The sequence below is a fragment of the Ambystoma mexicanum genome, chromosome 5q (genome assembly GCF_040938575.1).
Source record: "Ambystoma mexicanum isolate Mex_15411 chromosome 5q, UKY_AmexF1_1, whole genome shotgun sequence".
Classification (NCBI taxonomy): Eukaryota; Metazoa; Chordata; class Amphibia; order Caudata; family Ambystomatidae; genus Ambystoma; species Ambystoma mexicanum.
In genome coordinates, this window is record NC_090933.1 from 756,889,315 (window position 1) to 756,915,261 (window position 25,947).

At 48.1% G+C, this 25,947-nt stretch overlaps 1 protein-coding gene across 2 annotated transcripts in view; it reads left to right on the plus strand.

Moving 5' to 3' along the window:
• LOC138497642 (polyamine-modulated factor 1-binding protein 1-like) overlaps positions 1-25,947 on the plus strand; it is a 2,990,269-nt gene that overhangs the window by 2,588,191 nt on the left and 376,131 nt on the right. The gene's annotated exons all lie outside the window — the stretch shown is intronic.

Consider the following 25,947-nt stretch of genomic DNA (forward strand, 5'->3'; position numbering starts at 1 on the left):
TCATGAGGAGGGAGGGTGAGGTGGAGGGGGTGGTTGCGCTGTGGGTGTTTGGGGAGTTGCACATCACAGATTTTACACTGGGGGGGCTCATTTTCGGTGGTGCTGGACACATGTGGAGTAGCATTTGGCACAATAGCATTCAAAATGGTAGTAGAAGAATTGCACACCACAGATTTTACACTGGGGTGCTCATTTTCGGTGGTGGTGGACACAGGTGGAGTAGCATTTGGCACAATAGCATTCAAAATGGTGGTAGAAGAATTGCACATCACAGATCTTACACTGGGGGGCTCATTTTCGGTGGTGGTGGACACAGGTGGAGTAGCATTTGGCACAATAGCATTCAAAATGGTGGTAGAAGAATTGCACACCACAGATTTTACACTGGGGGGCTCATTTTCAGTGGTGGTGGGCACATGTGGAATCACATTTGGTATGGAGGCAGTACAATTGTATGAGGGGTTAAGTACTTTATTGGCCGCTGTATTGGTAGTACTTGTAGTGGATGCAGGCTTTGAGGTTGGGTGGAGGAGCCTGGCCTTATTAGCAAGTAGAGAGGGTTGTACAGTACGTGAGCATAGCCGGGCATTACGGGTGCTCGTGGGGATGGGCTGTGAGCTGATGGCTGCTTGCAAAGTACGGGCGCGCAATCTGAGACGCCTTGAAGTAGAGCAAGGGTTAGAGAGAAGCTTTTGTTCTGCTCGCCTCTGATCTTGGCTGTGAGCACCAGTTCTGAGCAGCATGCTGTAAAATCTGTTTTCCTTCATCTCTTAGTATGAGGCCTGTGACTTCATGTAACTCTACAATAGTTATGCTATGATTTCTATATGTCTATATTGTATTATTTTCCTTATGGGTTAGTGTTACTCAGCTTTTCCAGGTTCCTTATACGATCCTGTAGTTCCATATGGTTAGTTGCAATAAGCGGATGCAAGCTTGCTCTGCATCTCTTGCTTTCTTGAGTTTCTGCGTTTTGCTAATGACAAGGAAAGGCTTCTGACAGTATGTAGATCTATCTGTCCTCTATCTACAGAACTGTGTAAGCATGTTCTTCGTGTGTCCGTGTAACTTCGTACATGGATACCAGTTTGCTTTGTGGCAAACGTTATTATGTCGTGGCGTCTCTAATGACGTCAGCACAGATGGATATTTATCATTAGTCAACCATGTCCAGTGTTGAGGCACCTGTATCCATGAAGGCGTCAGCTGGATGAGGTTTAAATGGTTGTCTGAGAGAATATCTGTTTGCATATGTAGACGTCATTGGCCTCCTGGAGGTTGGCCATACAGTGACTGGCATCTTGTGTTTCTGGCTCTTCGGGCTGTCATGCTTATAAGGGGTCAAGAGGGGCATTCCAGGGACCCTCTCTTCACCATGATGGCCAGAGGGGTAGTTTCATTATCCTGTTGTCAGCAACCTGTTCTGGATGTGACAGAGGTTTGTGCTGACTTGTCGCTAGACCGAGCAGAGAGTCCCTGAAATCCTGTATGACGTTCAGAAGGTCCAGAAAGCATGGAAATTGGCAGCGGTCCCGCTGGACATCGGAAACCAAAACTATGAACTCTGTATATTACAAGGACAGACCCCTACTGAGGACAAGGTGCAATGAAAATTGATCACTTCGAGAAGCAAATCACAGAAGTAGATCTGAGCCAAAATAGCTCACATCTGGGGGACCAGAGGAGAGAGTTGTGACAAAATGACTTCTGCCCTGCAGGAGTACAAGGCATTGAGTGGAGGCTAAACTGCCCACTCAGCCCTCACATTTCTACAAACCAAGAGCCAACACAACCGTAAAGGTAAAATAGGCACAGTTAAGAGTTATATGTTAAACGAGTCTTCACGAGATCGCTGGTTACCTTTTCTTCCTGGAGACCGTGGAGTTGAGGTTGCCAGTCTGTCGGAGTATCTCTTGCCGATGAATGAGTAGCGCGAGAAATTAGCCCAATACCCTCCTGACGATATATGACAGGATGGCACTGAACCAACTCCCAACGCCACGGGTGGCACTTCTCCGTATTTACGTGGCGTCGGGACAGTGTTTCCACTGGCAGAGAAGGCTTAATGAAGACACCGATAGTGGTGGAAGCTGAACTCCGGAACATCCAAGACGGTAGCAAGGCACAGGTACCGGCAGGGCACAAGACAGGTAAAGAAGGAAGGTCTGCAAGGTCAAACAGAACAGACAAGGGAATCCTACTAACCTAGCAGAAGGGAAGCAACCAGGAACCCAGACAGGAACTCCCCTACCCTAACCCAGGAGGCAGGCAAGGACAAGGTGGAACTGGGAAGCAAGGGGTAGGAGGACTATGGAGCAGGAAGAGGACAAGGAGGAAAGGCAGGACTAGGCAGGATAAGGCAGAGCAAGGAACTGGAGAGGCTGAGGCACGAACACCAGGACTCCAGCAGCGCATACACAGAAACAACCGTGTTGAGACGCGTTGTCCCCGTGTATGCGGCGCTCCTTTAAAGCCCGGCATCAAAGCGAGGCTTGGAACGCATGTTCCGACACTGCGCATGCGCGGGAAGTCGGATACTGACGATCCGCGCATGCGCAGATCCTCGCAAGATGGCGGCGCCCACGGAGCCTATCCGGACCGCGGGCCGGCGTGGGGAAAGACGCCACCGTGGGTACAGCCTTCATGAAGGAGGAGACCGCTGCGGCCGTGGACCCGGGACCCCAGGACAGGTAAGTGGCGCCCGCGAGTGAGCGCGCGGTGTGACACCATACCCCCTCCCGGATAACCCCGGAGCACCGGGTTTCCAAGGGTAGCCGAGATAGAAGTCCCGAACCAGGCGCGGTGCATGCACGAAGGAGCGTGGTTCCCAAGTGCAGTCACAAGCAGGATAACCCTTCCAGCTGACCAGGAGTTGCAGAGCACCCCGCCAAATCCGCGAATCACATATCTCCTGCACCTCAAACTCAGGGACCCCCCGAACCAAGACCGGGGCAGGACGGGAACAGGTGCGACCCATAACATCGGGCACATAGGGCTTCAAAAGAGAAACATGAAAGACAGGATGGACCCTCCAAGAATGTGGCAGAGACAAACGAAAGGCAACAGAAGAAACACGCCCAATGATGCGAAAGGGACCAAAAAAGCGGGGAGCCAGTTTTACTGGTAAATTGCGCACCGGTAGATTCTTGGAGGACAGCCATACCCTGTCCCCAACATGAAGGACAGGCTCAGGGCTCTGTCTCTTGTCAACCTGTTCCTTCATACGTGCTTGTGCCACTGCCAAGGTACCGGCCGCCAGGCGATGTTGATTGCGGATCAGGGATACCAGGGCATCTGCAGATGGTACGGCACTGGAAGATGTAGGACGAACTGGCAGCAATCTGGGGTGAAGACCAGAAGAGCAGAAAAAGGGGCTGAGTCCGGTAGCAGAATGAACAGCATTGTTGTAAGCTGCTTCCGCGGTGTCCAACCATTCCGACCAGTTGTCTTGAGTGGCATTGGCATAACAACGTAGGTATTGCTCAAGGGTTTGATTGGTGCGCTCCGTCTGCCCATTGGTCTGTGGATGATAGCCGGAACTCAGGGCTCGCTGAATGTCCAAATGCCGACACAGTTGGTCCCAAAAGGATGAGATGTATTGAGATCCCCGGTCCGATAGAATTTTCTCCGGAAGACCATGAAGACGATATACCTCGTGTAGAAAACGTCGTGCCATCTGGGAGGCAGTGGGCAGTTTGGGAAAGGGCAAGAAATGAGCAGTCTTGGTGAAGCAGTCCACCACCACCATTATACACGTGAAACCATCAGACAGGGGCAGGTCAACGATGAAATCCGTGGCGATGGTATGCCAAGGGTACGGAGGCGTAGGCGTGGGTTTCAGGAGACCAATGGGCCTTTTGCGAGGAATCTTGATCTGGGCACATACAGGGCAGGAATCCACGTAGTGCTTTACCAGCGTGGCCCATCCAGGCCACCAGTACTGCCGTGCAACCAGTTCTTGTGTTGTGCGGACTCCACGGTGACCACAAACGACGGAATCATGGCAATTCTGTAGAACGATCTTCTGGAGCTCCAAGGTGGGAACGTATAGATGATCCTTAAAGAACAACAAGCCGTCACGTTCTCTGATGTCTGAACGTTGTAGTATCTGTAATCTTGAGGGATCCGTTCGTGTGGCTTCTATCAACTGTTGGAGCTGGGGAGTCACCATCGATAGAAAATGCTTTGACGCTATCAGAGGCTCCGGTTCCTTGGCACCTTCAACGTTGTTTTCCAGAGACCAAGACAGGGCATCAGCCTTCGTATTCTGGGAACAAGGAATGTACGTGACGGTGAAATCGAACTGCGAAAAGAAAAAGGCCCAACGAGCATGACGGGAGGTTCTGCATTGCAAAGAGCGCAGGAACTGTAGATTACGGTGATCTGTGCGAACCACCACCGGGTACCTCCCACCCAGCAAGTGATGTCGCCACTCCTCGAGAGCTGCTTTCATAGCCAGTAATTCCTTTTCAATCACCGCATAGTTTCTCTCGCTCGCTGACAATTTCCGTGAGTAGTAAGCCACCGGGTGCTCTGTTCCCGTGACTGAATCTTGCTGTAGTAAGACCGCACCAATTGCGTAGTCCGAAGCGTCTGTTTCAACCACAAATGGCTTTTCATCATCTGGATGTCTAAGAACAGGAGCCGACATGAAGGATTTTTTCAATTTCAGAAATGCCTCCTCGGCCTGCGTGTCCCAGAGAAATGGCACCTTGGTACTGGTCAGGCGGGTTAGGCTGTTGGCAAGTTGAGAAAAGCGTGGAATGAAGCGTCGATAAAAGTTGGCGAAGCCCAAGAACCTTTGAAGTGACTTCACGCCATGTGGCGGTTTCCATTCTCGTATAGCTTGCAGTTTCGCGGGATCCATCCGCACTCCCGTGCTGCTGATCACATAGCCCAGAAATTCCATGCTTTCCATATGAAACTGACATTTTTCTACCGTGGCATACAGGCCGTTAGCTGTTAGTCTACGGAGTACTTCTTGAACATGCGCAACATGTGCAGTTTGAGTGTCAGAAAAAACCAGGATGTCATCAAGGTATACCCATACAGATATTCCAATAAGGTCCGAAAAGACATCGTCCATGAACCGCTGGAAGACGGCCGGGGCGTTGCAGAGTCCAAACGGCATCACCCTGTACTCGTAGTGACCAATAGGTGTCTTGAAGGCCGTCTTCCACTCATCTCCCTTCCTAATCCGCACCAGGTGATAGGCCCCTCTTAGATCAAGCTTGGTGAAGATTTGTGCGGATTTCAGGGATTCGATGATGTCCCGGATGAGTGGTAATGGGTACCTGTCCTTCCTCGTGATCTCATTTAGTTGACGAAGAATAATGGGAATCCTGCGGGGGACTTAGACGGCACTATATAGCCCTTGTGGAGGCAATCCTTAATGTACTCCTGTAGGACGCCTTTCTCGAGTTGAGTCAACGAATAGATCTTGCCGTGGGGAATGACCGCATCGGGCAGGATGTCAATGGAACAGTCAAAGTGCCGGTGGGGCGGTAATGGTATGTCCTCAGGCCTGGAGAACGCCTTGTGGTATCCGGCATATTCCTGAGGTACGAACTGGGTGGCACATAAACGGGCAGATACGTCAACAGGATTGAGGGACTCCAAAATTGCAGGAAAGGTTTCGTGAAGTCCACAGTCCCGAGGACAACGCGTCGAAGAGAACACCAGGGAACGAGCGGTCCAGTCGACCTGAGGTTTGTGATATAGCAGCCAAGGTAGGCCCAGCACCACCGGAAAAGAGGGAGACTTGATGACATCCAACGAAATCCGTTCGAGATGCCCTTCCACAGAGAGCCACAAGGGATCGGACTGTTGGCAGACTGGACCAGAAGACAAAGCAGAACCATCAATCACCTCGACCACCGTTGGTCGTCCTTTGTAATGTAAACGGATCCCATTGGCAATCGCGAACGAGGCATCGATGTAGTTGCCGGATGCTCCACAATCCAGAAGGGCCCAGGTTTTCATACACTTCCCTAGCCAGGCAACACCGACTTTCAGGATCAACAAGGGCACCGGGTTCATAGGAGGAAGGTCAGATTCAGAGAGGCGGCCCGCTGCTGCCTTCGCCTCAAACAACGGGCCTGTTAGTTTTCCTGCTTCTTCAGAGGGCGTAGAGGACAGGTGCCTAGAAAATGACCCGAACCACCGCAATACAAGCACAAGTTTTGCTGTCGTCTTCTTTTCTTTTCGGCCTCGGACAACGGGCCTCGGATGGCACCCAACTGCATGGATTCTGGACCCACATCGGTAGAGACAGCTGGTCCGGGGTTCAGTACCGGAAGAACCGGGTGATACCTGTCAGATCTGCGACGTTCACTCCGTCGTTCAGCTAACCTGTGGTCAATGCGTAAGACTTGTTCCACCAATGCAGGCATCGTTTCTGGCTCCGGGATGTGCAGCAATTCGTCTTTGTACTCTTCTCGTAGTCCCCGACGAAACAAGGTTTTCTGAATGATTTCGGGCCATTGTGAATCGGTTGCTAATTGTCGAAACCGACTTATGTAGTGGATTATGTCACCTGGTCCTTGTTTGATCTCCATTAATTGATTCTGGGCCATGGCTGCCAAATTGGGCGGTTTAAAGACATCCAAAAAGGCTTTCTCGAAAGCAGCGAAATCACCCAACAGGGGACTGTTGGTAGAGACCAAAGGTGCGGCCCAAGCAAGTGCATTGCCGGTTAGGTTTCCAAGGATATACCCGATCTTTGCCTTGTCTTGACCAAAATGACTTGACCTGAACTGGAAATGGATCCGACAGTGTTTACAGAACTCTGCCACTCGACGCGGGTCACCATCATACTTTATCGGAGTAGTGTAAGCCATGGAGTTCTCAGGTGGTGTAGCTGGTTGTGAGGGGTTAGCCATACTCCGACCCATCGCTTGTCGAAGGGTGTCGTTCTCCTGGCGGAGGGTGGTCATTTCAAGACGCATGGCACGCATTTCTTCGCGTAATTCCTGCATGTCGTCCATGTCGGGACTGAAGGAAAGGCGTCTCAATCTGTTAAACGAGTCTTCACGAGATCGCTGGTTACCTTTTCTTCCTGGAGACCGTGGAGTTGAGGTTGCCAGTCTGTCGGAGTATCTCTTGCCGATGAATGAGTAGCGTGAGAAATTAGCCCAATACCCTCCTGACGATATATGACAGGATGGCACTGAACCAACTCCCAACGCCACGGGTGGCACTTCTCCGTATTTACGTGGCGTCGGGACAGTGTTTCCACTGGCAGAGAAGGCTTAATGAAGACACCGATAGTGGTGGAAGCTGAACTCCGGAACATCCAAGAGGGTAGCAAGGCACAGGTACCGGCAGGGCACAAGACAGGTAAAGGAGGAAGGTCTGCAAGGTCAAACAGAACAGACAAGGGAATCCTACTAACCTAGCAGAAGGGAAGCAACCAGGAACCCAGACAGGAACTCCCCTACCGTAACCCAGGAGGCAGGCAAGGACAAGGTGGAACTGGGAAGCAAGGGGTAGGAGGACTATGGAGCAGGAAGAGGACAAGGAGGAAAGGCAGGACTAGCCAGGATAAGGCAGAGCAAGGAACTGGAGAGGCTGAGGCACGAACACCAGGACTCCAGCAGCGCATACACAGAAACAACCGTGTTGAGACGCGTTGTCCCCGTGTATGCGGCGCTCCTTTAAAGCCCGGCATCAAAGCGAGGCTTGGAACGCATGTTCCGACACTGCGCATGCGCGGGAAGTCGGATACTGACGATCCGCGCATGCGCAGATCCTCGCAAGATGGCGGCGCCCACAGAGCCTATCCGGACCGCGGGCCGGCGTGGGGAAAGACGCCACCGCGGGTACAGCCTCCATGAAGGAGGAGACCGCTGCGGCCGTGGACCCGGGACCCCAGGACAGGTAAGTGGCGCCCGCGAGTGCGCGGTGTGACATTATACCGCTTTCAACTTTTTTGATAACGTGGGCCGAGGGAAGGGTATGCTTTCAGGAGGAATGTGACTGTGGTGCAGTAGCAACCCAAACAGCAAAGTACAACAGTTAAAAAAAGGAATGTCCAATCAAGGTTCAATAGAAATTATATACTTTAATTAAACGCACCATATACAATAATAACTAGAAAACACTACCAAAAAAACTACCCCTCCAGAAGGAACACAGAAGATGCAAAGATATCGGATGCAGCACTGTGGGTAATAGACAGGGGGAGAAAAGGCAATGAAAATACCAGTGGTCAAAGGATATCCTATTGAGGTTTCAAAATAGGGTTAAAATGACATAGCCAGTCTCTACGCCCAAAGATGGATCCAGGGCGGCAGATTCAGTTAACAACCCCTTTGAAAATGTTTTTCTGATTAGACTTAAGAACCAGGCTTCTCTGCATCATTCAATGGTTCACTTCAATTCGAGGATTCGACAGTCACAGTGGTCCATTGGCAAGTTGGGGTCATATGGAAGGTAGCTGCGGTCTCGAAGTACCTAGTTAAATTGTGTGGTTCGGGCAGTCAACAGGTTTGGTTGGTCGGTCGAGGTTCGACCGTGGCAAGCTGGTACCAGAATGTGCAAGTCAACACGGAAGCTCAGAGGTCCCTGTTCAGGGGAACACCAGGGCCGGCTTGATCGATTTACAGCAGTGGCAATTAATATTCTGGCAGTTCGAAGTGTAATTTGGGAAATGCAAGGCAGCGGTACTTCTTTGGTTCAAGCCGAGGCAATGATATGCTTCAGGTGGTGTGCTGAAGCAGCGGCGTTGAAGTCAAACAGACAAGCAGTGGTTCGAAGAACAATTAACGCCAAAGGAAGCTCGGTAGGATGCTGGTGGTTTGCAGGGGATTGATATCGAAAACACAGGGAACTCAGCTGTTCTGGCTTTCAGGAGCAGAGTCCTACCCCAAGGTCTCAAAGGCCAAGATCAGTTATTTTGTCGTGCTTCCAAACACATGGCAGGCTGGCACACACCTTCAGGGTTCTTGTACCACAGTGAGGTCCTGGGCCCTAGCGTGGCTGGTAGATAACCAGGTTTTGATCCAGCAGCAGAGTTCACCCCAATCGTCCTTGGGGATAGTTAGGGGACAGCGCTTGCCTCGGCCTTGGAACACCTGCTTCCATCTCACAACTGGAGGACTTTGGAAAGGACTACTATCCCAGCAGGGTCCAATGAAATCATCTCCAAGGGTTGAAGACGAAAGGATGATTCAAAGAAGTGGTGGAAGACCCCTTCTTTTAAAGGTAAAAGACCACAGGTGATTGAACTCAAGCTAGCATTCTTTAGGGGTCCAATCCCTGTTCTTGAAAGAAGTGAACTTTGCCCTTCTGACATCTGTGGCGACAAAGATTGAAGAGACTGACCAAATGGTGTCATGATGGTTGCTAAAGACTTTTATTAAACATAAAAATAAACCTATCTGTCCTTACCGCTAATGGGAGTACCTAAACTAAAGAAACACAGGTGCTCATCAGGAAGTCCATGTAAGTTCAAATCGGAAGGCACTCTCCCCATAAATGCTCCTATGTTATCCCCGTCACTACAATAAAGAAAATAAAGTTCTGGCTCTGCTCGTGACCCAGGAGAATGAATCCCTTCTCCTGGATGTAAAGTGTCCCAAAGACGCCAAGCATTTCTCAAAATAAAGGTTCCATAAAGTGCTGGGCTTTTTGCAGCCAAAAAAAAACAAACAAGATAATTCTATAGGATTCTTGTGGGGCTAGGAGAATGACTCCCTTCTCCTAGCTGATTCCCCAATGTAGCTTATCGTTCTCAGCAAAACCTGCATTTCCTTTATGGAGGTTTTCATAGGTTCTGCTTTCTTGATAGTCTCTATTCTGTCCCGACTGGGACGACGAATATGTTCCCTGAGTTCCTCTGGACTCTCCAGCACCACACCTTTGAGGAGCTGGTTAGGGAATTGTGGTTCAAAGAGATGGACTGTTTTCTTGGTTTCCTCACACTCGCAGTCTCCGTTGTTCTCGATTTCCCGGATGTTACCAGATTACTTCCAGAAAAAGAAGCTTTGGATTCTCAGCTTTTTATAACAGAGAAGACAAAGCGAAGCATTTTCTTCTTATTTCAAAAGCGAGTGTCGACCCCATGGATTGAAAGGACTGGAATCTTGATAGGATCTGGTGTCAACCAATCAAAAGTTTGGTACAACCTTTTGATAGAAGGTGATTGGTTTTTACTCAGAAGACCAGCCCTAGATGATTTTGGGGTGCGCACAGGAGGGCCTCTATTAACCACGTGCTTTGGGATATTCCGTCTTTGTCAATGATTGTCTTCAAAAGCCCTGTTCTCTGTTCTTGCCAATGATGTGCTAAAAGACCACTGGAAGTTTCTTTTCTTTTGACGACGTTCTAGAAGATAACCACTCAAATAACGTTTCAGGGAGTTGGAGTTAGAGCTTTAAGGACAGACTCAATTCACCAACGCTGAGGCGAGTGGTACTTCTCTGTTTGTTAGTTAAACACCCTTTATACTTGTTTGCTTAGTTACAGTTCTTCATACTAGCTTGCTGTTGCCTGTTTTCCAAGGCTCGTTTAGCTTTCCCTGGGCTCTCTGCCAAACTTTTAACAACTCCTGTTACCTACTCATGGAGCCAGGATGCTTCACCGGTTCTGCCTGGGATCTTGTGACGATCAATCATTTTTCCATCATTGGGCCCTTGTAGCCTGGGCCCTGTACTACTGGTTGTTCTTCTGTCGGAACCAGATTCTACTATCCCTTCCGTATGGGTCATTCAGACACCACCAGTCTGGATGCTTCTCAAGTCCGTCTATGCTACTTTGCGAAAGGCAGGGCGTTAGTGGTCTCAGCACAGTTGTCGGACCACACAATCCACCCACTATAGGTTATGCCACCACACCCCAATATACGTCCTTCCATTGGGCCAGTTCCCGGGCAACTGGTACAATGCTTTCCGGCGTCTCATAAATAACATATGTTTGTTTGCTGTGGTGTCATGCCGATTCTCCCCTTTCTCTGCCTCACTCTCCGCCATCAGCCACCAGGTTTCACCTTTATAACGTTTGGCGTTCTGCTTCCGTGCCGGATGCCTTCTCTACTTTCTGCTTCTGCTTTGACTACTGCAAGCACCTAGTCAGCCTGTGAGACGTTATTGTGCGTTCCCTTGTACCACTCCCTCAATGTATCCCCCTCAAGTCTCTCAGGTCTTCCTTCGGCTTCTACCTCCGCCTTGACCTCCATTTCCAATTCTATGTTCCTCTCAATCTCCCTTCTTCCGTAGTTTTTTTTCGGCGTCTTGAAATAGCCAGGTGGCCCCAACAAACAGAAATACTTGAGGGGGAGTGGATACAATTCTGGTGCAGAACCTCTGGCTTTATCTCACCTTCCTGAAGAGGGCCAAGTGGACCTGGCATGCAGGGAACAGAACTACCTAGTCACTTTAAGAGGGAGAGTGGAGGAAACAATAAAACTCAAGGGTAAGACAGAGACTGAGTGAAGGGTTCGGGAACGCCTGAAAGCCCTGGGAAACCTTGGAAACTATAGACCAAAGACTAACCTATCCTGGGCTTACTGGAGACTTTTGGTTAAGCACATTATTTTCCCTGAGAGAGCCTTCTCTCTGTTAAGTTAGCAAATCACTTCTATGGCCCGAAAGAGAGCATGCAGACTCATTATCTTACCTGGCAAAGCCACACTTGGTTGTTTTGTCCATCATTCGTACACTTAGTCGACCAAAAACCTTGTGTAAATGAGAAGTTTGTCCTGGCTGGTCAATTGATCCCCACCCTGCTTGCTTGACAATAGCACCCTACAACACTGTGAGGACTCGATGAGGAAACAAAGCTATCTTGACCAACATACAGGGTCGAATTGGCCGCTCGGCCTTTCGGCCTGTGGCTGGGCCGAAATCGTCCCTGGGGAGTGGGGGCCAGTTTCTGGCCACACCTGGGCCAGTTTGAATATTTTTTTAAAAGAACATATTTTTCCCAACTTTTTATTTTTTTCAAAAAGCCTTTCATCCTTCTTAGGTTGATAAATGAGTACCAACACAGGTTGGGTGATATTGTATGCATATTTGTTCTATGAAAAAAGAGCATAAGCCTAAGTGCCATACAATAACTTATTATCATTTGGCCTTGGACGTCTGCTTGGATTCACAGTAATTTGACAATGGATCTACACACGCAGATATTAATGATACACATGGTGATCCATTCATGTATGAAATGTATATCACATTAGTGAAATCATAACCATATTTGTCCTAGTGTTCTTAGGAACAATGCCATTTGATGCCACTTCATGTTTTGTCAAGGGGTGAAAGGTCGTGTTTAATTCCTTCCCGGGATGTCACTTTGTGGTGTGGTCAAATGACTTCACTTCCGGTGATGTCTTCTGAGGTCAAGGGTTGTGAGGCGAGGGGAGGCCACTTTTTTTTGGATGACCGGGCCTATTTCTTGTCGCAGCCCAAACCTGCCAACATACAAAACTCCCCAAAACTTCTGTTCAACATTTTAGCCCCATCCCCGTCGTCATTTTTCAAGGAGTCGGCCACAGTACCAAAAATGTCACCCTTTTTGCTCTGTTCTTTAATACAGTACAATAGCTTGAACCATATATATCGGGCAGACCTATTTTCTTGGTATGCAACTAACATTTTGTTGCATCGGCCGTTCAGAAGCTGCATGATTTTATGAAACACTCTGCGAAAGCTAAGCAGGCATTGCACTCTCCAAGCTGGCATGTCTTGTTTGGGTTATGCATTGGAAGCACAATGATTTAATGTTGTGAGTAAACTGAGACCGAGCCATGCCAGCGTTTAGCAACAGATCTTTGCCTTGCTTTAGGAACAGTTGGGGAAGAGAGAGAAAGCATGGCTGATTTGCACATTTCCAATTTATAAACTGCTTAAAGTCTTCCCTTGGGACCTTGATGGCGCCACTAGTCTTGCTAATTATAATGGGTTATTTTTTGCGATCAATGCCTGTGCCAACGACCAAAACAGCTTAGCATTCAAACCTGGTCAATTGGATTACTATGGTTATGCAATCTGGACGTTAACTAAATGATAGTGTATAATTCATTTCTCTGCAAGAATCTCTCGTTGCCCACGTCAAAACATTCTCACCCATCTGCCCTCGAAGCAGTTTTACTCGTCACATGCGGTAATGTGCAATCTTGTGAGTTTCTGGAGCGTTCCTACTTTTCCCTGGTCGCAAATGTTATTTGTGTGACATCGGATCATATTTTGAATTGAAATAAGATGTGAGCCTAGCAGAATTCAAATGAGAACGAGCCTGTCTCTGGAGAAGTGCGTAATCCTTTGTATAACCCAGCTTTAACGCTCACCAGCGTTTAACTTGTTCGCAGCTTAAACCGACACATCGAACTGGAAGGATCTGGAAACAAAATATCCACCACATCCGGTCGACTGAGCTGGTTTATTTTGTGCCCCCCATTTCTTTTGAATTGAAGCCCTGCATGCAAATTGGCAACTAGACCAACCAATCTGGGGCCAGACTCCAGAAACTTTTCCTTGGTGCAAGTACAAAATAGCATATTATTAGCACTAGGGCAAAGTTTGCCCTGTTTTTAAAAACATGGGGAGATATCAGAAAACGGTTGCACCATGCAAGCGCAGTTTGGCATGGTATAAGCACCAGGGCAAACACTGCCTTCGTACAAAAAAGATACATTTGTGATGCATTTTTGCACCATAGCAAAGGTTGCCCTAGTAGTGCCAAACCATTCATTCCATTTTAGCACTAGTGCAAACTTTGCCAAGGTGTAAAAGTGTAGTGAAAATATATATTTTTTGCTCTATTTTTCTCATGTCTATCAATTGTGTACGCCAAGTCCGTGAGCCATAGGCTCTTTGTGTGGAAGTACCTTTACTGGCTTTTGCTAATGTAATGAAGACTCGGAGTAAGACCAACCCTGTCTCCCTGTGTGGTCTCTGAAGATGTATCTTACCTAAAGTTGCCATATTGAGATCATACAAATCCGGGATAGCCACATAGTCAGGGCAGTTAGCCAACTGTATCGTAGTAAGGGAACATTGGATGCAACACATTTTTGTTAAACATGCTTTTCCGATACAGCTGACTAAAAACAAGATACAAGGAAACGACAAAAAAGGCTATGCCTTTCTTTCCATGCCTCCACATTTTTAGCTGCACTTCGCGCTGACTGTTCATGGAGCATGGCGTGTTTTATAACTGTGACATTTCCTCCTGTTTCATAGTGTTTCCTGGGATTTCAATATCGTGGCATGACTTATGATTTCGGAATCATGGCATGTCCTCCAGGTTTATGGTATTGGCAGGTCTCACAGATTCTGCATCTTGTCATGCCCATCTGTGCAAATAGACGCAAACTCTCCCTCCTTTCCCCTGTCAAAAACACTTCAGCGCGTTGCACCATGCATGCACACACTCATTTTACCATACACACACATTGTCCCATATACACATACTCTGCAATTGCACTTTCAACAGACACACAACCTTATTGTTTCTACTGCATTAACATCTTCACCTCCTTGCCCCACACAGCCCACTGTCACATACGTACACGGGTCAAGTCCTAAACATTTTTAAAGTGGAGGGGACTCATTAACATACCAGTTGAATGTGGCGTTTCTAGAAATTAGCATATCAAGGGGCCCTCTGAAAAAATTGGGGGACTCCATCCACATGCATGTTCCCTCGACTTGAGCCCTGATTAAGTACCACTCTCCAATTCTTCTATCAGCCAAACCATCCCCAAGTTCGTTTACTGCCCACACTGCTCACTTTACTGCCCGAGGATATCTCCCCACCCCGTCACTCCCTCTTTACCTAATTACAGCCTCTCCCTGTTATGTCTTGGCTGATGTCATCAATGACTGCAGGATGGGCAGAACATAAAAGGAAAGCTTCAACTCTCTGTGCTTCACTGCACCTATGGACAAATTGCCTTGTGTTCCAAGCTCTGGCATCTGCCGCCTTGAATGGTCATTGTGGCCCTCCTGTTCTTGGGCTGTCCCATAGACCGCATTGGGTTGGCAAGCAATGGGATTCTGTCAGCGACGGCATTACCGTGCAGTGCATTCATTTTATCACAGACAAGAAATTGAAGCACCCTCTGCCATCAAGCTAGGCAAGGCTATGGTGTTCAGACACACTACATCTACGTGCCTCTGATTTCTGCTGGTTCACTGTGACAGGCCCTGGCTCCAACAAGCCCTGTCCGGGGTGGGAGGAAGCATGACCCCGAACAACCCCTTGGCTGCCGGAGTTCTTCCAGGCCGTCCCCCTCCCAACCCATCCTTTCCTGTAGCAAGGACAACAGCATGGTGGGACGCCATGGAGCAGCAGATGGCACCAGTGCCGCAATGGGACACAGAAAAGCCGGGACGTGCTAGTGGACTCCGCGCAGCAGCCACCCCCAGGACCTCTTGAGATGCGGCGGCCGTAACCACACTGGAAGCAGGAGAGGAGGTGCAGCCGGGTGAAGAACCGCAAGTTGTCATAGCAGCCTGGAGTGGAGTCCATGCCCTCGATTTACCACTAGCCCACCAGGGACTTTGTTTTACACCATAAAGGGGCCGAAAAGCAGATCCGGATAATTAGTGGGTTCTCTGTATTAAACAGAGAACCCACTAAGACACCAGGAATTTCTTTATTAAAACAAGGTCTCCAGGAAGGCCAAAGCAATAGGGAACAGCAGTTCCCTATGGGCAATTACATTGCCCATCCTAGAAATGCGGCAGAACCACATGTAGAATGGGTGGGGCTTACATGCCCATTTAATGCCTTCTCCCAGCTCTCCCCTGTCAAACCACTGGTAAAGAAGGTAAGTGATTGGGTAGAGACAGTAGGCCAACCCCAGGAGGGGTGGGCTATTTAAAAGGCAGCATGGTAGTCGTTCAGGTGAGGCTTGTAGTTTGGTGAGGACAGGAGGTGGAAGGAGAGGACATCCGAGAGACCAGAGGAGGAGAGCATGGAAGGGGTGTGGAAGTTCTTGGAGACAGGGGTCTTCGAAGCAACTGTGCATGAGTGTGAGGAGTGAGTGAAATAGTGGAGGTAGTGGAATAGTTGTGGGAGTGAGAAATGGTAGTGGTAGTAAAGTGTGGTAGTGAGAAGAGAGAGGAGAAGAAGAAGAGAAATAATAGTGGTAGTAGCATCAGAGAGGTAGTTTAAGTGGTAGAAGTAGTAGGAGAGTGTTAGCAATGGGAGGCGGTACTAGAGCGGGTGTAGTGCTGGGAGAGTGCTGAGTGGTAGAAGAAGAGAGGTAGTTGTAATGTAGTGGTGAACTAGAGGTAACAATGGCGGGAGTAGTAAGGTGCTAGTTGGAGGTAGTAGTAGCATCAAGTGGAGGAGGAAGGGGTTCCACTGAGTGGAGGAAAAATAAAGGTAACATCAAAGGGTGGAGGTAGGAAGGGGGAGTGTAAGATGGAAGGGGTAGAATTGCGGTGAGGAGGAGAGTATCATGGAACACCAGTGGAGAAGAGGGCCATGTGAGACTGTGAATGCAAGCTGAGCGATTCGAACTGCACAAAAGGAGGCACCATGCCTGTACGTCTTAGAACACTGAGCAGGGCTATGCAAGGTACAGCTACAAGCCCCCTAGGGAGTAAGACAGCCATTGTCTCAGTGAAAACATCGGGAGCAGAAGACATAACCATACAGTAGGGGTCACCTGTCCATAGCACTAACCCTGTTACGGATGCCTGGGTTAGGGTGGTGGTAACGCACCAGAGAGTAGAGTGAGGGGGACAGCCTTAGAACCCACATTTCTCAAGACCTTGGTTGGCCCTAATGTCCCAGACATTATGCATCAGCCAATCTGTTTGTTGTCAAATAAACACCCTTGGAACGACAAAGGGAGTTTTCCTAAAGTCCCACTTGCAGGTAAGACTTTAGTCAGCTATACCATTGGTTTGTAGATCCCCCAATTCTTAGTATCATTCTGTACTACTCAGAGACCTTGGTGAATGTGGCAGAGCAGTCAGGCTTATTTTAAGAGGAAACTGTGAGCTTTAGGTAAGTGCACTGAGCCTAGTTAGTAATGCACATCAAAGAAACACACATACATTTATATTAAATTATAGATTTATTATATTTACACAAGTGCCACTTTTAAATACTTAGTACGATAAACCAACACACGTATGTGTACTTTTCAATACTTTCAAAAGCTCACTTCTTAAGTGGTAGTTGCTGAACGCATGCAAGTGTTGCAGGAGTTTGAGAGTGCTATTGGCAATAACGCGCACCCACAAAGTAATGCAGTAATTGCATTTAGTCAGCATACACATATAAGTGATTCTTCGGAAGGAAAACAGTTGGTCAGTGTTATCCTAGCAGAGCTTCAGGTTCTAGAGGCAGTAGGTAAAAGGCAGTTTGGAGAGGCTTAAAGTTTTGAAAAGCAGCAGAAGTCAAAGGATCTTGTGGATACTTTCTAGTCTTTAGGAAAGAAGATACAAGAAGAATTAACCAACGTTGGAGACCCTGTCAAAGGACTGGATAAAGGGACACAAGCAGCAGCTTGAGTCAGAGATAAGAGGGGGTTGCTCTGGACACCTCTATGAGCACTGCTCTGGAGCGACTTTCTGGAATAAGGTAAACAATACCCTTTTCCGCCACAGTACCCTAGGTCTGAAGAAAACGTTTGTGGTGGATGCTCCACGATGTTGCAGCTCTGGACCCAAAAAATCACACAATAGTTGGTAGAACACGCCCACTGCCACCAGCCATAACATACCGTGGTGTGTGCAAACCTCTCAGACTATAAAGTTTTATGAGAGATACTAAGTATCTCTCTATCCTTAACAAAAGTCGTTTGTTGGTGCGGAACATGGTATACCAGAGGCCTGGGGTTTCCCAACAACATCACTCCAGAATAACAGAGGACTCAGCCAAGGTCAAGTACAACTGTTGTTTATTACAAAATAAACAGGGATCATACAGGACAATCCCAATTCTCTGAAAATCTCCACTCCCCAACACGTGCCCCACAGTTTTGTCCTCAAATTGCGTCATCAATTGGGGCCTCCCCCAAAAACCTATCTCTCTTACGGATTGGGTGCTGAGAGTGGTATCTCCTATGGCTGGCCCGTATAGAGGTTATTCTACTGGCACTCGCATGTCAGGTGGCTGACTTGCCCCGTCCCCAAGAAATTATCTATTACATTGTTTCAGGGTCGTAGACTTACCATTTGCCCTTGCCCTCTGCTATCCACCCCTGGATTTCTGTCTCTTGATTGGTTAGATCTGGTTTCTCCAGGCCTGGGAACCAGCTTAGTTCTCAGCCCTCTGTGCAGCTCTTCAAGGTAATGTGAAGTGACTGTGTCCCAATTGTATCTGGTAGTAACACTTTTGCCTATGAGAGTGTGCTGACGGTTGCAACATTTGTTTCACTACCCGTCTGGATTGCTGAGAACGACTGGTTCGGCTGCATCACGTGGTTGTGGACCACAAAATTGAGCTCTTGGTGTCTGCATTGATGCAGATTTATTCTGTTTTCCTGCAGATGGACCCTTGTCATTTGGAGTTTGGAATGTGCTTGTTTATCTTGCCATGCCATTCTGCTCAACCACCTCCATGATAACCTGGGATCACTGATCAGGCCCTGGCCTGGCTGACCTCTTTCCTCTCCAACCGACCCTCCCAGGTCCAACTTGGGTCCTTTCTGTCCTCTGTCACTCTCTACTTGTGGTGTTCCCCAGGGGTCTAACCTCTCTCCCTGGCTTTTCAACCAATACATGGCACCCCTCGCCCACCGCATTGCTGCTCTCTGCTCCAACTTTCATTGCTATGCGGTTGACACTAGGCTCGTTTTCAGGCTCAAGCGACTTTCTGGAATAAGGTAAGCAATACCCTTTTCCCCCACAGTACCTTAGGTCTGAAAAAATGTTTGTGGTGGATGCTCCACGATGTTGCACCTCTGCCACCTCTTCTCCCTCACTCATCTCCAACTGTCTGTCTGCAATCCAGGAGTGGTGTGCCGCCAAAGACCTCTGCCTTAATGCCAGTAAGACAGAGATCCTCCTCATCAGCACTCCTGCACCTCCCTTTCCTGTCACTCTCTGGCTGGCATCGCTTGGTCCTCTTCCAGCTCCCACCTGTGAGGCTAAGAACCTCTGGGTCATCTTTGACTCCATGCTTTCCTTTTCTCCACACATCTCTGACGTCTCTAAGAAGTCAAACTACCAACTTCATCTCCTCAGAGGTATTCTCCCTTTCCTCTCCTCCCCCCAGAAGCTCACTATCTCTAGAGCTCTTGTTCTCTCTAGGCTGGGCTACTGCAATAGCCTCTTTCTAAATCTGACTGCTACTACTCTTCGCCCTCTGCAACTCATCCAGGACAGGACTGCAGGACTTGTTCTTGGCCTCAAGCCCAGGTATCGTATCTCTCCAGCCCTGAAATCTCTTCATTGGCTCGCAGTGGCTGCAAGGATTAAGTTCAAGACCCTCTGCAGTGCCCACAGGGCCTTCTGAGGCCTGGGTATGCAATACCTTCAACTCTCCCTTCGGAAATACCTTCCTACCCGAGCTCTTCGTTCCTCCACTTCCAATTCCCTCAGGGTCATTCGCTTCTCCAAGCAACGGGTGGGTGGTAGATCTCTTTCTTCGGCTGGTGCCCCCTCTGGAACAGCCTCCCTGCCTCTCTGAAACTTGAGGAGAACCTTCTTTAGTTCCGGAAGCCCCTCAAGACCTTCTGCTTTGCTTCTACGTTTTCTCTTCCTCTCCCCTGCTGATCTGTCTGTTCCTTCACCGGGCACCTGGCTACCATCTGAATTCGGGCCCAGATCCCTGTCCACTTAGCTGCATATCCGCAATACCTCCTGGCAACCCTGCACTTGGGTCTGTATCTACAACCCTACAGTCCCCTTACCTGCACTTATTAGACATCCGTTGTCTGTGCTTAACTCTTGCACTTGCCACCTGCAGGCCGCACTACCTGTTGTTGTTTTGTTCACGTGTTCAGCACTTTCCACTCCTCCCCTGCCCCTTGCACTTTCCCCCTTTCCTCTCCCCTGCACTTGCGCATTCTCAATGTCACTGGGCCTAGTAAGGTTGTTGTTTTGTCCTCCATTGTACTGCTCCCTTGCCTCATCGTGCCTTGAAAAACGTGTGTATGAGCACGCTATAAATAAAATATCATATCATATCTCTGACCTTGGCTGTTAGCTCAGTCTTCACTCCGTGCAGCCTGAGCCTGCTTCTCTTGTTTGGGGTCCTATGGCTTGAGGCCTTCTGTAATTTTATTTAGACTTATAATGTGGTTTCTACATGTTCGCATTGTGCTATTGAACTGGAAGACTCCAGAAGTAGCAATAACCTTGAGATGAATGGGGATGCAGAATTTACTCAAACATCAATAATCGAAACGAATCAGGTAGTTGGTAAAAGGGTAACTGTTTTAATATCAATTGTCTAAAACAGGGAGTACAACGGACCTCAATGGACGTCTCAGCACATAACTTCTTAATGCATCTTGAAAAAAAGCTTTCTTTTATAACACAAAATCGTCATTGCTGACGTCAACCTATGTATTTCCTAACGTCATCCTACGTGGCAAACTTCATAAACCTAGTGGCTATTGTGATTGGTTCTTAAGGAACATCTAAGTATACAATCCATATTAGTATAAGTGACTGAAGAAAGGTGATAGGTTTCTTAACATCAAGTGGGGCAACTAAGCCCTCCCCTTAAACAGGTCACTATGAACGTCACTAAATACATGACGTCCCATTGGTTACACAAACTAAAGGACCCTTAATCACACGCCCCTTTAGAGTGCCCTAGAGTGGTTGGCACTCTAACCTCCGTCAGTACTTTTCCACTTACGTTAGCAGCACCCAGGCTGGTCTTCCAGGTGCTGGTGAGCTAGTCTTTAACCATAGCTTCCCACAAATTAGCATATCATCTATTCATCACTCCAGTGGTCTGCTGCCAATTAAGGCTTTGAACTTGTCCTTGGAAGTGTTCTCTTGCTCTGGAGAATTCAGGGGAGTGAAGGCACTCTCTGCCGTCATGCGTAGGTGTGGTCATCATGTTCGTCCAACTTCATCCTTCCTTGTGACTGAAGACCACAAAATCGAGCTATAGTGCATTTAAAATACTATTTTCTAATAGACCTCGGATATCTTCCTTATTTTTGTCCATGTCTTCTGAACAGGAGTTTCATTCTTTCACACGATTTGTATCCAATGTCTGCTCACCCCAGCCTGATAAGACCTTGGCTTCTTTGGGCTCATCCAGCCTCGACTTTCTGAGTTTCACTCCTGTTAATGTCTGCTCATTCTCTTGTCTCTGCATCTCTTCTATGTATGTCAGCTTGCTTCACGTGGTGATGAAGTCACCATTCTTCTCTTCCATTCATTTGCTCTTCTTCTTGTGGGATTTCATTAAAATGGCCATAAAACTGTCTCATATGCAGGTATGGTGTTCTCAATGGGACCCTTGCTTCCAGGATTCTCCTTGGTATCTGTTTGGTCAATGGTTTTGCTTGTGTCTCACACCCTGGTTCCCAACATATAGGCAATATGGGCGAAGTGGTTGAGGTGGGGGTACTTGGCTCCTTCTCTACAGTATGTTTCCTATAGATTAGTCACACATGGTCCTACCAGGCTCCATATATACTCCTGTAGTTCCATAGAGTTAATTTGCCATAAGCATCTGCAAGTTGCTCAGGGTCTCTTGTTGCCTTGTGTTTTAGCGTTACTACATTTGGATAATGAGAAAAATAATAAAAAAGCTTTGACAGTATGTATATGTATCCGTCCTTTATCTACAGAACTCTGTGTAAGCATGTTCTTCATGTATACTTGTGTGTGTGTGTGTGTGCGTGCGTGTAATGCTGTGCAGTGCTGAAAGTGTGCTTCATGACTAACGCTGCTACGTCGTGACGTCACTAATGACGTTGGCTCAGTGTTTTCATGGCATTTAATCAATACAGTCCATTAGGGTGTTTTCATCCATGATCACCAGCTAATCACCTGTATCTGAAAGGATATGCACTGGATGCAGTTGGAATGGCTGTCTGAGGGTATACCTCTCTGCATACGTGCCAGTCGGTGGTGAACTTGGGGATTGTCCAAATAATGAGTGACTTTCGGCGTTCTTGGCTCTTCGGGCCATCATGTTCATCGGGGTGAGGAGGGGCATTCCTGGGACCCTCTCTTCAAGTTACTGTAGGATAAAGAAAATAATCTCAAAAGAGGACCCCAAGTGTCCCCAGCAACACTACCCATAAGGAGTTGTGTGCTGGAATAGTAAAATGCTGATGCATTTAAGAGTTATGGGGGAAAAAAGACCCATTAGGATAGGTACAATACAAAGAATAGAGTTCCAAAAGACAGAACCCATCAGAATGAATGAGTCGAATAAGGCTCCACTCATCAGGATTTCAGAAAAAGGTCCACAAGTCCAGCAACAAGTGCTGGGGGTCTCACTAGCAGAGGGAATGAAGCATAAACATGATAAATCTCACTAACAAGCCCCGAAGGTTGGTTCTGTGGTGACCCAGTCATACCCACATTGGCACATTTTTGGAAACAGTTCTCCAGATTCCCCTTAGTTACCGAAGGTTAGAGAAGTCACTGCCGAAATCGGGGGACACATGATACATTTTGAGGAATATCTCCAAAACTCATGGACGAATGATATCCTTAATTTTACTGTGTATTTTAGGTCGAACATTACCAAAGGTGAATACTTTGTTCTTTGCAATTAGTTAGTGTGATGATCCACATGTTATATATTTCCCAACCGAAGAGAGTGAGAATCAAAAATAAGCAGTTCGGAGTGGGTTTTCTTGGGAAATAGGTGTGAATAATGTGACACTACAATTGACATGACACACTTCAGCTATGTTGCAGCAAAGGCCAGTGGGCAGCTTACATCAAGACATGTCACTAAGTGATGTTTGTTGTTCTAATTCTAACATTCAATTTGCGGACTCCCTCATTCCCCTCATCCATTCCTCTACCAAGTTTATGATCAAACTTAACGCACCAGCAGCAGAATGTCCATATCCCATTTTCTATCAAAACATCTGGCTCAGTGGCCATTATACATTGGCAGCATATGCTGAGACTTGTGTAAGTTCAGAGAGAAAACTCTAAGGGTATTGTGACGAATCCCAGGATGTCGTCCCTGCTTCCCTGGAAGGAGCCCCGTCCCATGAGGCTAGGGGGTGAGGCCGCTACCCAATAGTCCCCCGGGGGGTGGTACTCAGCGGGAGAATCTCATGGGGAGGGATTGCCCCTATGGGACGAGGGACAACCATACCAAGAGAACATGGTATGTTGCATCCAAACTTACCCACTCCATCCCTACCATCTCTCCTCTCACTACCTCATGTACATCTGTCAGTCCCCTCACCCCTTTCTACTGAGACGAAGAAGAGTATGGGTGACTGGCTAGGGAGTTGTAGACCCAACACTGTGACAAGGAAGAGGCACAGAGATATGCAGATCAGTACCACAAACCGTGAAGAGCATACTAGACAATGTAGTCTAGTATGCAGCATGAAAAGTGAAGAGGGACTCAGAGAAGGAAATCCTCCCTGGCGGAACTGGGAGTTTCCAAATTCGTGGTCAGAAGCAGATCGAAGCAACCGAGGATGGGATGCTTCACCATCAGCAGAGACATCCCCAAAAGGTCCGATGTGGTCAGGCCGTGCCTGGACGCAAGAGGAAGAAGAGCCAGCTGGTCGAGAGAGCTGGAGCGCGTGATCCGCCTGTAATGTGCCGCACGAAAGCAAGAAAACGCTGCAGAGCCACCATAGTGCATGGAGGGAGATGGAGGTACCCGAACGGGGATGAGAGACCCAGAAGCAGATGAAGGAGAGCAGTGAGCACCGGAAGAGGGTTGGGAGACCGGAACGCTTGCTGGGAACCCCAAGGGACCAAACCGCATTATGGCATGGGTCTGGGACTCGCACCGAAAAAGGAGTGGCACCCAAAGTCGTCTTCTTTGTGGCAGTCCCATGCGGATTGGGATACTAGTGCTGCCTAAACACCAAGAAGTGGAAACACAAGTCTGGGACCCTGACCAAATACCGCCAAGTAGTCTAAAGTATTTTCCTCAGAGAAGTACCTGGCAGGTTAATGAGCCAGGTCTGCTGAAAGCGGCGATAAAGAACCAACCATGGGTCTGGGAACCACACCAGCAAGGCTAGAGAGGGCCTTAAGAACTGTGAGAAGTAGTCTAAAGAAGGACAGGGGAAGGTAGACAATCCCCCACCAGTTGTCGAACTGCCACATAAGCCGGCGAAAGGCCTGGAGAAGGGAGAGATTCCCCCTGGTGTGATTATGAACATTGTGGAAAGCCAAGAGAAGGGACACATTCTCTTTGCATTGCAAAAAGCCTGCAGCGAGCCAGGAAAGCCAAGAAAAGGGAGGCATTCTCTTGGCATTGCAAGAAGCCTGGAGAGAGCCAGGACAGCCAAGAGAAGGGAGGCATTCCCTTGGCAGTGCAAGGACTTGAGAGTGAACCACGGGAAGGGAGTCAATTCCCCCTGGTTTGTTTATGAACATTGTGAAGAGCCAAAAGAAAGGGAAGCTTTCTCAATATTACAGGACCCTGGAGAGAGAGCTAGGAAAGCCAAGAGAAGGAGGCATTCTCTTGTTACGTTGGGAAAATGCCGCCCTGGCCCTGCAAGTGCATCAGGTCATCAACAAAAGAGACTAGCACTCCCTCTGTTCCATGGCCTGGTCGAAACCAGACTGTGAGGAATCAAAGAAGGAAGATTCTTCCAGGAAAGACCTGAGAAGTGGACCCACCAAAGATTCCAACTGTTTCATGCGGAATGGAAGAAAAGAAATAGGATGAAAATCAGAGGGGACCGAGGGGTCCAGAGAGTTTCTTCAAGAGAGGGACAACTAAGGCATGCTTTACAGTAGCTGGGATTTTGCCCAAACTGAAAGAAAGATAAACAGCCTGTGTAACTAGTGGAGCAATTAAGAGCATAGCTTCTTTCAACACGGGGACAGAGATAGGATCAATAGTAGAAGCAGATGTAAGCTTCAAAGTGGCAGTCATAATATCCTGTGTAGAATAAGCAGGAAATGAGGACCAAAAAGAGGAGCGATTGGGTAATGGGGTTAAACTGTGAGATTCTCTTGGCAGTACAAGGAGCCAAGAGATAACCAGGGGAAGGGAGTCCTACCCCCTGGTGTTTTGTGAACACTGTGAAAAGCCAGGAGAGGAGAGGCACTCTCTTGGCATTGTTAAAAGCCCAAAGGAAACCGGGGGAAGGGTGTCATTCCTGCCCCCCGGTGTTTTGTAAACACTGTGAGAAGCCTCAGTAAAACCAAGGGAAGGGACCCACTCTCTTGGTACCAGGATTTTGAGTTGGAACTTGGGGTGTTTCTGAGCCAGAGGACGTTTTGCTACTTTTTACCTGATATATGGAACCATGCCTATCCAGAAGAAGGGAGTCATTATTCTGGACCAAGAGGATAGCAAACCCCTTTAGTTTAGGCTTAAGTGCAAGGGTTGGAAACAGGCTTTGACACAGTACAGTGGACTTTTTTAGTTCTTCGACATCCTGACAGATGCCTTCATTTTTTTGTGGGAGGGAAACCCCTCTAAGAGTTGGGGCAAGATAAGTATTTGTTTCTCGATGTTTCTACTTTAATAATGGTTTCTGCCATCCACTGTGCCGCCACTGTGTCAGTCGTACCTCTGCACCCTTACAGTATAGACCAGGAACCTGCACCATAGACTAAAATTGATAACATATGGATTGCATTGTGTTGGCATTAGACAAAATCACAAAACCAGATACTGAAAAAGGCCTGGCCCGGTCTTAAAGGTGGGTTTCCACTCTCCCCTCTGGCTTCTCCACTCTTTTGACTGCTAACTCTCTGTTCTCTCCTCCTTTCCCTTTTCCTATCTCCTCCCCTTACTTTCTTCTATGCACTTACTCTATCACAATTGTCCCTGGACCTAGTATGATAGCAACCTCGTCTGTCTCCTCCTCGTTCCCCTTACTGGTTTTTTCCTCCCCAACCC